The sequence below is a fragment of the Rhinolophus sinicus genome, linkage group LG03 (assembly GCF_036562045.2).
Source record: "Rhinolophus sinicus isolate RSC01 linkage group LG03, ASM3656204v1, whole genome shotgun sequence".
Classification (NCBI taxonomy): Eukaryota; Metazoa; Chordata; class Mammalia; order Chiroptera; family Rhinolophidae; genus Rhinolophus; species Rhinolophus sinicus.
The window spans coordinates 164,919,268-164,932,044 of NC_133753.1; positions in this window are offsets into that span (position 1 = coordinate 164,919,268).

Below are 12,777 nucleotides of genomic sequence, written 5' to 3' on the forward strand. Positions count from 1 at the left end.
TTAACTGGCTTATATTGACCAAATATAAATCAAGTAGGAGAGCTCTTTCATTGTCACACTGGCGTACCTCAGAGATATTGCAGGTTAGGTTCTAGACCATGGCAATAAAGCAAATAACGCAATAAAGCAAATCACACGAATTCTTGGATTTCCCAATGTAATTTTTGTTTACACTATACTGTAGTCCATTAACTGCAGTAGCATTATGTCTAAAAAAAAAAATGTATGTACCTTAATTTTAACAATGCTAACCGTCATCTGAGCCGTAGTGAGTTGTAATCTTTGTGCTAGTGGAGGGTCTTGCCTGGGTATTGAGATGCAGTATCTGTGGGGCGCCGTAAAGTGAAGCGCAATAAAACGAGGTATTCTGTATTCCACATTATTCTCTGGTTTTTAAGAAATTTCTAAACCATACAGTTCTGTTTCAATAATGTTGAAATGTTAAAATAATAAGCCACATAAAACTTAAAGTTCAATTGTTAAAAATTATTGGGGTAGCTTTCTATTGTAGGTCATGTTGATTCTATTGCCTAGGTAAGATTACTTAATTTTTTTTTTTTTTTTGCACTTTTCTGTAAATTAAGAGAATATGGAGCCATAAAATGGCAAGGTATTTAGTTTTAGCCTAAAATCGGGCATTGTCATTTATTTCAAAGAAGGTATAAACTAGCAGACTTACAGCTTAATTCTTCTTTGGACTGGTCCTTGACAGCAGTTCCTTTTTAGACTAATTATAAACTATTCAGATATAGGTCAAAATAAAAATTTTCAAAGCCAAATATAGTATCTTTTGGACTAATATATTTTTTCATCATATGCTACTAGTATGTGTATTAGCATAATGATAATCTAATATATATTGCATTAAAAATAAAAAGGCAGTGCTGGGTGAGCTCTTCTGTTATCCTTTTGTTCCTAAATTTCTAAGAGCTTTTTGTAGTCATTAGGTCCTTCAGGTTAGTTTAACTTCATTAACCAGTTGTTTAAAGTTGATAGGTCATGATGAAAATGCATTTAAGGCCAGTGGTGGTAAGATGTTCCAGATCTTTTTATCCCTTAAACACAGGCTTTGTCTGAATGGTAACTACATGTTTCAAATGCTGTTACATGAATATCAAAATGTGATGTGTCAGAAGTAAAGGGATATTTTAAAAGGTAGATGTTTGAAAATTCTTTAGTCTTAATGTATATGTTGAATAATATACTCTAAAAATAAGTGTGCAATTTGCTAGTACTGCAATACAGTAATTAGCAGTAGGTATGTCTCCTCTTTGTATCCCAGCTATGTCCCATTTACTTGTAAGTGTAATCCTTTCAAGTTCACTTACTGTTTTACCCCCACCTAATCTAACTTCATATAGAAGACTTCACTTGTGTAGAGAGAGTATTGTACGTATTTTTATCTTTGTAGTGAATTGCATGTGCTAATTGTAACCACAACTATTGTTTTTATGTTGACATAACTCTAAATGTTATCGTAAATGTTCTCCTACATATCAGCTCTAATCCTTTAAGTTTAAGAAATAAATTCTTGTTCAGATTTTTTTTGTGTTATTACTATTTGCTTTCATTACATATAATAGTTGAGGTAACAGTATTGCTACTGGTCTTGGGCCTTTATTGAAACTACATACATTATGAGGGTTCCATGGCTTTTCAAATGCTCATCAAGCATAATGGAATAGGATTTAGAAGAACATTGATAACACTGTCTTCACCTTAACATAGAATGGACTTGGAGATGGCAAATTCATGTATTTGTGTTCCAGATTTATTTACTAAGATGAGTTCTGGAATCCTAGCGTTGTACGTCCCAATGGATTTTTTCCTACTGTGTTGACAAGGGACCAACCAAGTACAGAAGTGCTATGCCATCTTGTGGCCTGTGTGTGCCCACACCCTAGAGTCTCATCTTTGTCACAGTGAGGCATGAAACCCATTGATACACAGCACCTCACTCATACCCCTGAGGTTGCTGAGTGTATGAAACTAAACAATTCCACCTGGAAGAAATCTGAACTACTAGATCTGCTCATCTTCACATTGTGATTTTATCAAAAATATGCAGGGAGTCAAAAATGAATCCACAAACCAGACAAGTTAACCTTCCCTTCACATAAGCTAAAGGTTATAGAAATAATACCTTGGCTTTGGGCTATGTGTTCCTGTGAAATCTATTTGGCTATGGCTCTTAGGCTCTGCCTGACATCTTTGTGGTCCCTCTTGTTTTACCCAAATTTATATTATGGATTCAGTCCATCCCTTTTCTGAAAAGATTACAGAGCTCCCTCAGAACATTCTGTTTCCCTCGCCCAGAGGCAGAGAAAGTTTTAACTTTCAGTTGAAACTTCTTTTTAAAGTAATAGAAAAGATTCCTTCCATCCTTTCAAAATACAAACATAAAACTTAGTACAGTACAACAAACTGCTCTTATGTACGTGTTTAAGTCTGATGCTTTGGCTAGTAAATAGAAGAGTAAGAGGAAAGGAGAAGTGGGGTAGAAAAAGAAGTGTAGAGAAGCAGAGGGAAGCGCAGACCACTGTTCCAGGTAAGTAGCTCACGTTCCTGTTGCCGCTCACTTAGGTCGAGAGGCTTACCTAAAAAGACCTTAGGCTACTTGGTTCCTCAACGGCTTAGAACACTTCTATCTCCCAGGAGGAAGAAAAAACCTACCTTTAAATTCAATGTTCATATATTTTTATAGTAATTTATCTCCCAACTGCTAAAGGTTTTAAAAAGATGGGAAGGCATAGCTTAGTTTTAGAAATCTGGATATTCAAAACCTGATTCTTTTCCATTTCCTTGACTATGGTATGTCATTTTGCATGTAGGAAAGTATAAGAAGAACTGTCTTTTATCATTCTTGAACATTTTTTAGTAAGAATTATACCCCACTTACATGGTTCTTATTTATGCATCTTATGAAATTGGAATCTTACTGGGATAACATGGTGAGATATATAGTGGGCATTCTCACACAGAAATAAAAGTGAGGGGGAAACCAAATTCAGATCAAAGGTTTCTGACTCCAGCTGCCTCATCATCACGGCCATGGGCAGTCCTTTCAAGCCAGAGTAGCCCGAGTAATAACAAGCGGTCAGAAATATTTTGTCTCCCACAACACTTGCTCAAACACCTTTTAACTCAGTGCAGGCCCCCTTTGCTAGAACAACTAATGATGGGTCCGAGATACAACTCGTAAGTACACATCTGCGTTCTGTCCCTGCAGGAAGTTGTTTTCAGTTTTGGCAATAGCCAGAAAAAGCCTGGACTAACTAGTGATCGCTTTAAAGTGAATTATAAATTTCTCTGGAATTGGTTCTATATGCTTCCAGGAAAGGGATCATGCTTTTAAATGAATGGCCTAAGAGAGAATAGGTAAAAAGATACTCAAAGACACTGAGATTCTGACAAAACAATTCTGCACAAGCATTCAAAGAAGGAAAGGGCAACCACTCATAGCTCCAGGTCAAAGTGGATTTTGCCTGTTGTTCAATCTAGACTTACGAATACTGGGTTACCCAGCCGGCATCAGAGCCTAGGAAAGGACCTCTGAGAAATCTTATTTTTTAAATTGTGAGTAGAAATGTTCATGTTTCTGGGGTGAGGGGTTGTTCCCTGCATGCCCAAGATGTTTCTGAGCACCTACTGGGGGCCACATGTTGGTGCTGGGTGTATAAGGGTAAACAAGGACCATCTACGAAATGCTTCCTTTGAGTCATTAAATCCTTGAAAACGCTTATGTGGCCAATACCAGAACCATTTACATACTGAGGCTCAGAGAGCTTGAACCACCTGGATCATGATGGTTGACGAATAGCATAATGAGGTTCCAACTCGAACCTGACTCCAAAGCCCATGTGTGCCCACGCTGCGTGTACCAACTGTACCCAACTACTTGTAACAAAAACCTGGATGATTGGCATTCCCGAGACCAGCTTGTACAGGAATGCGCTTCTGTTTCCCGGACTTTGCTAACGTCCCAAGTTTCTCTCCCCCTCATCGTCCCTGCCTCCACACCACCACTAGTCTCATCAAGCTTCCCTTCCCAAACGACACCCTTCAAAGTGTCCTGAGCCTTGAGCCCAGATCAGTGTGTCTTAATCTGGATCCCTGGTTATGCCCTCATCTGAATTAGCTGTGAAGCCTTCCCTCCACCCCCCACCCCCGCAGCACATCCATTTGCTCTAACCACATATAGCAACACCTAAAAGGGAGGCAAATATGTCCTTTCCTGAGCAGAATGCATTTAAACAACGCCTACAGTCTCATTCTTTGACCAAAGAAAAGATCCACTAGTGGTGGAATCTGGCCCATTGCAGCCGGTGACAAAAGGATCTAGGGGCAGGACACCTTTCCTGAATACATCACACTCCTGCCCAGGTGGTTCTGCCACACGTCCCCAGTTGGCTGCCAAGTGCACGTACCCATCTCCGCCTGTTTACCCCAGGGGCTGCTCCCTCAATGTGGCTTCCAGCAGCTCCGGCCCTGCTCCTGCCCATCCACTAGGGGGCAGCACTGGCAACATAAAGGGCCTGCTGGTGTCCAGCTACTCTGGCTGTACTGCCCACATTACTTTTTCCAGCTCCATCCTCTTTCCTGGCCCTGCTGTGCCTCTCTTTCCAGCCTCATAGCCTCCTCTCCAGATATAGACTCTTTAGTCCCTGGAACCTACTATGTTTCTTCTTACCTCCCAGCCTTACACATACTATTTCCTCTCCTAAAATATTCTCCTGGCAAAATTCCTTGTTTAGCTGGAAAATTCTCACCTACTCACCAAGAATAGATTCAAACCGATCGTCCTGGGTGACACCTTCCATTCACCTCACCTCCCCACCCCCCTTTATTAAGAGTTAAGGGCCTTCTGTATCCTGAAACCAAACAAATGGCCAGTGTCTGTCTCTCGCTGCCTAGGAGCTGAACCCCCTGGAAGCAGGTTCCCCATCTTATTCATTTCCGAGTCCCTGGCACCTAGCACAGTGCTTGGTGTGTGCATGCCCGTGTATGTGTGTGTGTGTGTGTGTGTGTGTGTGTGTGTGTGTGTGTGAAATCTTATAGGAAGAGATGTATGGCTGAACATCAGGTCTACCAATTAAGTTCACGAACTTGTCGCGACGATGTTGCTAATCTTTTTTGATATCAGAGGGATTATTCATTATGAGTTTGTATCAACTGGACAAACAGTTAACCAGATTTACTATTTGGAAGCGCTGTAAAGGCTGTATGAAAAAGTTAGACAACCTGAACTTTTTCCCAACCATTCATGCCTCTTGCATCACGACAATGCACCAGCTCACAAGGCACTGTCTGTGAAGGAGTTTTTAGCCAGTAAACAAATAACTGTATTGGAACACCCTCCCTACTCACCTGATCTGGCCCCCAGTGACTTCTTTCTTTACCCGAAGATAAAGGAAATATTGAAAAGAAGACATTTTGATGACATTCAGGACATCAAGGGTAATATGAGGACAGCTCTGATGGCCATTCCAGAAAAAGAGTTCCAAAGTGGCTTTGAAGGATGGACTAGGCACTGGTGTCGGTCGGTGCATAGCTTCCCAAGGGGAGTATTTCAAAGGTGACTGTAGTGATATTCAGCAATGAGGTGTGTAGCACTTTTTCTAGGATGAGTTCTTGAACTTAATTGTCAGACCTCATAGACAGAACAGATTTTTTAATTTTTTAATAAATTCTTTGATTTTTAGCATGTGTCTCAGGTTTCATTTTACCCAGAGTCACATAGCACCATGGACAGTCAGAAATTTGCCCTCTTCTCTACTTCCAACATGAAAGGATTTCCTGATTCCCATCCCCACCCCACATCCACCCTCACAAAGGGCAAAAGCTTTTTTAAAGCAACATATACACTCAGTGAGTCAAGAAACAATAATTCAAAAAAAAATTAAAGCCAGGATTGACCCTAAGATCATTCTGTTCAATCTCATGCTGCAGACAAGAAAATGAGCAGACAGTGAACTTTCCAACACCACCAGAGGAAAAAACTCGATTGGGCAGGAGGAGGTTACAATAGAAAAAGGAGACAGTCCTGCCCTCAGAAGCTATTGTCTGGAAAGGAAGATGAAATAAACTCTTAGAATCAGGCTTAGCCTTAAAAAGAACACGTCAGAAAAGGCAAATAGATGCAGGCCATGCAAACCAGAGTTACTTCTGGGCTTAAATATAAGGCAGCCCCAAATATACGGATCCCCCAATTTTTCAACAAGAAAACCCTAAAGAAAAATTTTTGTACAACTTGAGTGTATAAACTTTAGAGACATTGATTAAATAGTCAGATGTCTACCTGTAGTACATATTCTAAGTCAGACTATATAGAATCCAGGAACATAGAATATTGATGTTTTTTCACTCTGACCTTATGAAATAATTCTATTCAAATCTTCATATGCCCTTGGACAACAGGGTTTCTCCTGGTTATCACCAGATCCCCATTTTGAATCGGCACAGTTTTCCAGAGCTCGTCCCTGTCACTCCCATCTAGTTGTTTGAGACACAGAGTGATGATGCTGTCATTAGAAACAGTATTCCAAGCCCTAAGTGTCCACTTGTATAATATTAACAGTTTTCCCCCGATTATCTTAGAAGTGTGTATCATCTTTGTAACGTAATTTCTTACCATTGTCCTTTTTAAATGGGTCTTTAAAAAGTCGTATACTATGAAATCTAATATATTTAATATTGAGATGATACCAGAGAAGGAATTACTAAATCTTTGTTTTTTGCCTTGGCTCCTTTTTCGGCAATTCTTCTGGTGATTGCCACATGCCTCCCAAACTAGCATGAATGAGGTCTTTTTGGCGAGTGCGTCCTTCCCAAACATTTTTCTTTTTATTTTCAAAGTAATCAAGTGAGAACATGTAATATGAGAAACTTTGTAAGGAATTACAATTAGGGGACTTTTCAGGGAAATGATTTTGGGGAAAATACTCATTTTATATTCATCAGGCATGCCTTCCTGGAAGAAAATAATTTTCTGTGGAATTTTGAAGAAGTGATGGGCATGATCCGGTGAAAAGAAGAGGGACCCGTGTGTGATAACTGTTCTCAAATTAATGTTGCCTCGGTTTTCTGGATCAGATTAAACTATAGACACTTTTGTCATGAGATTTAAATTTCAGAATTGAGCAAAATAATTTTTGTGGACCTCTCTGAGCAACACCCAGACATTACCTGCCCTGCTTCTAGCCTTGCCCAAAAGTGTGATTTCCTTGAGTAATCGCGGATCCATCCCCCAGCTGTCATATTTCCATTACTCTCTGCATGACCACAGTCAGATTAATCTGCAATCCATATTCAAGTGCTGAGGGGCAGAAGGAGGGGCAGGAAGGGAGATAGTCCTGCACTTTTTTTACTCTCAGGACAGAAACAGGAATGCCTGAGGTGACATCTAATCCTAGTCCTCTGACCTCAGTTGAGGAAAGTTCAATGCACACATGCAATAGCAACATTTTTACTCAATTTTAGGCAACAGGGAGCAGGTTTCTCTTGTCTCCAATAGAATCATGAAAAGCAAGCTAGTCCCATTTCCAGACAAGCAGGCTTTGTGCAAATAATTCTGCAGGTATCAGATTCTCTCCTGATCCCATGATAACTGAAGTGTCCTGATTTGATGATGTCACAGGGCTCCCCCAGGGCCTCCCATAGCACAGAGTGAAGCGGGTAGGACAGACAGGAGCTTGGTGACAAGACTGGGATGAGGATGAGGCCAGCAAGGTGCACAGAGCACAGCACTGAAGGAGGCACTGAGTGTGCACGTGTGACCCTGGGGTGAGCAGCTGCTTCCCTAGTCCCCGCCCTGCTTGGCGACGTAGTGGCTGACTCGGGCCTGGGCTTTCTGTCATCACATGAGACTAGGAGCATGTGGGTTCTCCAGCTTGGCAAATGCGATGACTCTGAGAAAATTATTCTAGCACTTGAGTGAGGATTAAAGAGAATAAAGCCTGGGATAGCAAACTGATATGGAGAGTGTCTCTGATGCTGATAAAACTGAAGGGAGTTTAGACCAAGGGAAAATAGGAAGGTAAAGACAGCTCATGAGATATTTCACAAGCCACCTTGCCAATCAGGAAAGAGGGAAAGGAGGTGCATCTGGGTAGATAAGTCAGGGACGCAAATGAGAGGTGACCCTACTTTTGATGCTAGCACGGATAACATGTCCAAGGAGGCACAGACTCCCGACAATGAGGGAAGCCTGAGGCTCTAGGTCCCTGGCCTATCACACCAGGTCCCATCTCTCCTCTTTAGCACTGGCAAGTTTCAATCCTGGGGATGTCAATTTATTGATTTCAGGGGCTCATGCCCATGCCACGCCTCTGCCTGAGCCTACAAGCTAGGGAGCATGTGGCCACATCAAGGGAGGGTTTCCAGGGTGTGACGATAAAGGGAACTTCACAAGGGTGTCTACAGGCAACCACTGATGACAAAGAGCTGAGAAATAGCTGTTCCTCTTTTAAGACAATAAGTCAATACCCCTGCCCAGTCAATATCTGCCTTCATCCCTCCTTCCTGTATTCCAGCGTCAACTGCTTGCACCCCCCCAGAACACTGCCATCCCACGACCAGGCCTCATCTGAGCTTCTGTTTGTGGACAGCATCAAGGAAGATGGCACTGAGAGGAGGTAGGAAAATGTGGGACTCCGGCCACAGACACTCCCCAGGTTCTCAGTAACAGCTCGGTTCACACACCACATAAGTTCAATCCTCCCCAATTACACAGATAGACACACACAGAAATTAACAAACAATGCAAGGTTACCCATTAGGAAAAGTATGGGCTTCGGAGGCAGACAAACCTGGCCCACCTTCTGGGACTCTCATTTACCTCACCTGTAATAACAACAACAACAACAATAATCATACACCAACAACTTGGACAACCTAGAGGAAAAGGATAAATTCCTAAAAACATACAACCTACTAAGACTGAATCATAAAGAAATAGAAAATCTGGACAATTACTAGTATGGAGATGGAACCAGTAATCAAAAACCTCCCAACAAACAAAAATCCAGAACCAGATGGCTTCACTAGGGAATTCTATCAAACATTCAAAGAATTAATACCAATTCTTTGCAAACTCTTCCACAAAATTAAGGAGGCTAGAACACCACTAAACTAATTTTACGAGGCCAGCATAACCCTGAAACCAAAATCAGACAAGGACGCTAGAAGAAAATTACAGGCCATTATCCCTGATGAAGAGAGATGCAAAAATTCTCAACAAATTATTAGCTCACTGACTTCAACAATACATTAAAAGGATCATATACCATGATCAAGTGGGAAGTGGGATTTAGTCCAGAGATGCATGTGTGGTTCAACATATACAAATCAATATGATACACCACATTAACAAATGAAAGATAAAAATCATATGAGCATCTCAACAGATGCAGAAAAATTATTTGACAAAATTCAACATCCTTTTATGATAAAAACTCTCAAAGTGGGTATAGAGGGATCATACCTCAAGATAATAAAGGCCATATATGACAAACCCACAGCAAACATCACACTCAATGGTGAAAAGCTAAAAGCTTTTTCTCCAAGAACAGAAACAAAATAAGGAGGCCCCCTCTTGCCACTTTTATTCAACATAGCATTGGAAGTTCCAGCCAGAGCAGTTGACAAGAAAAAGTCATCAAATCAGAAAGCAAGAAATGAAACTGTCACTAGTTGCAGATGACATGATATTATATATAGACTAGCCTAAAGATTACATACACACACACACACACACACACAAAAAACTGTTAGAACTAATCAATGAATTCAGTAAAGTTGCTGGATTCAAAATCAATTTACAAAACCTGTAGTGTTTCTATACACTAACAACAAACTATCAGAAAGAGAAGAAAACGATCTCATTTACAATTGCATCAAAAAAGAATAAAATACTTAGAAATAATTTAGTTAAGGAGGTGAAAGACCTGTACACTGAAAAACTATAAGACATTAATGAAAGAAGTTGGAGACACAAATAAATGGAAAGATATTTCATGCTCATCAATAGATAGGATTGACATTGTTAAAATGTCCATAACTACCCAAAGCAATCTACATATTCAATGCAATCTCTGTCAAATTCCAATGGCATTTTTCATAGAAATAGAACAAATTTCTATAGAACCACAAAATACCCCAAATAGCCAAAGTAATCATTAGAAAGAACAAAACTAGAGGCATCAACCCCTGATTTCAAACTATATTACAAAGCTGTGGTGATCAAAACTGTATGTTATTGGCATAAAGATAAACACACAGATCGATGGAACAGAATAGAGAGGCCAGAAATAAACCCACACATATATGGTCAATTAATTTATGACAAAGAATCCAAGAATATGCAATGGGGAAATGCCAGTTTCTTCAATAAATGGTTTTGGCAAAACTGGACAGCCAAATGCAAAAGAATGAAACTGGGCCATTATTTTACACCATACAGAAAAATAAACTCAAAAATTGGATTAAAGTCTGAACATAAGACCTGAAACTATTAAACTCCTAAACTAAATTCATGTAAGCTCCTGATCACTCTGCAAAACACTGAAATTAATTGTGAAGATAGAGAGAGGCATTAAGTCTATTAAAAACACGGCTTTCTCAGAGAGCCCTGAATTTTATTGAACCCGGGTTCCATCACTTTCACATGTTATGATGTTGGGCAATATCTTCTTATTAATTCTACTTTTTTTTTTTTTTTTTGTAATGAGAGTAATAGTTGAACCTACCTCCCAGAGTTGCTGTGAGGCTTAAATGAAATAAGATGCATAAAACTTTTAGCATAGTGACTGGTCCATAGTTAAGTACTCAGTAAATGTCATTTAATGTTAGTAAAATTATATGGAAAGTAGGAAGAAAGAACACAGAACCTGGATTTCTAAGTTTTTTCCTTAATATAGCTCAGGAAGACTGAACACCAGTTGAAGAACACACAATAGATGGGAGTTTTGATTATCGGGAGGTAGGAAAGATTCCACCATGGTTGTACCAAATGTTATCTTAAAAGGAGTTCAACAGGCAGAGAAGGACAAGGGAGTATCTCCTGCCTGTGCACAAACTCCCCCAGGTTGCCTTAAGAATGCAATTCCAGTACATCCAGGCAGTGAGGGCCACGGCAGAAACCTGGGCTGGAGACACTAATGGAAAGTCAGTGCCACTTAAGTCAACTAAGCAGGAATATACCTTAAACCATTAAAAGACCACTTTGTCTTCAAGGGGGAGAAATACTTGGGTGTGAAGCAGAGGCCAGGAGAGCAGTGGGGAGGCTGTTGCTGTAGGGCAGGGAGAGATATAAAGGCTGGAACTATGTCAGGAAGACAAAGAGAAAGGAATGGACAGCAAAGGGTGGTAACGAGGTAGGGTCATCAGTCCATGATCCACTGACTAGATATCGTAGGTAAAGGAGAGCAGCTATTCCAGTTGCTTTACCGAGTGGAAGAGGAAAGGCAGCCGAAGCAGGAAGAGACTACTGCAGGCGTCCATGTTATGTTGGCTTCAGAAATGTGTGTGTCGCACGTGAACAGACGAGTCCAGAACTGAAACGATAGTTGGGCTAGAGACAAACGCTTCAGAATCACAAGTACAGGTGGTACCGTTTTTTTCAGTTTTCTTACAAAGAAGGTATCAGTAATTGTTTTCCAAGATCTGAAGAATACCGAGTGAGAGGAAAAACCGTAAGATATGCTGAGGCAGGGCCCTCAGGCCTGAAGCAAACAACCCACGTGGCCTCTGAGTTCCCGGACCTCAAAATTTCCAGAGAACTTCCTCTCCTCTGAGTCCCCTCAGCCCCACAAGCCTTCCTCACACCCTGAATTTGACTCTCCACACCCTAGCACCTCCAAGTCACTGAGGCTGCAGCGCACTCTCCAAACGCCTCCTCCCCACAACTCTCTCTGATAGTCTCACTGGAAAACCTTGCCTTCATTAAGGCCTCTATTTCAATAACCAACACCTCCCCGCTTCTCAGTGTGGTCTGCCTTCACCCTCACCAAAACTCTGCAAGTGGCCGTCCTCCCCTCTGTCATACGCATCTGCAAGTCCATACCCTGGATAAACCTCATCGCCTGCCTCTCCTCCACACCGAATGTTTCCGGGCAGACCTGCCTGGTGGCTGATCAACCTCGAATGTAAAACGACTCTTTCATCACTGCAAGAACTGTTGTTTCAATTTCCTTCACTTCTCAAAACATCCTTTGCCATTTATTCCCTTGTAGGATGAGCCTGCCTCCCATTCAAAATACTATAACAATTTTTAAAAACAATAAGCAGATCTGTTATTCCCTGGGCACTGGCTCTGTGCCAAGCACTGTGTTCAGCTCAGAACAGTCATTACTTCATTTACTCTCCCCTTCAGCGTGTGCCGTGACTCTACTGTGTTTCCCTGAAAATAAGACCAGGTCTCATATTAATTTTTGCTCCAAAAGATGCATTAGGGCGTGTTTTCAGGGGATGTCTTATTTTTTCATGTACAACAATCTACATTTATTCAAATACAGTCACGTCATCTTCTTCTGGAACATTGTCATAACGTACTAAATGAGTCCATCTGGCTGACAATCTTAACTGGGGCTTATTTTCAGGGTAGGTCTTATTTTCGGGGAAACGCGGTACCATTTCTCCCCTTTTTATAGACGAAGAAACCGAAGCTTAGGGAGGCGGAGGAGCCCATGCAAGGCCACAGGTGTGCACGCAGCAAAGCTAGCACTGGAAGCAGGTCCCACTGCAATGCTCAGGCTCCAAACCACCCAGCTCTACCCTAAA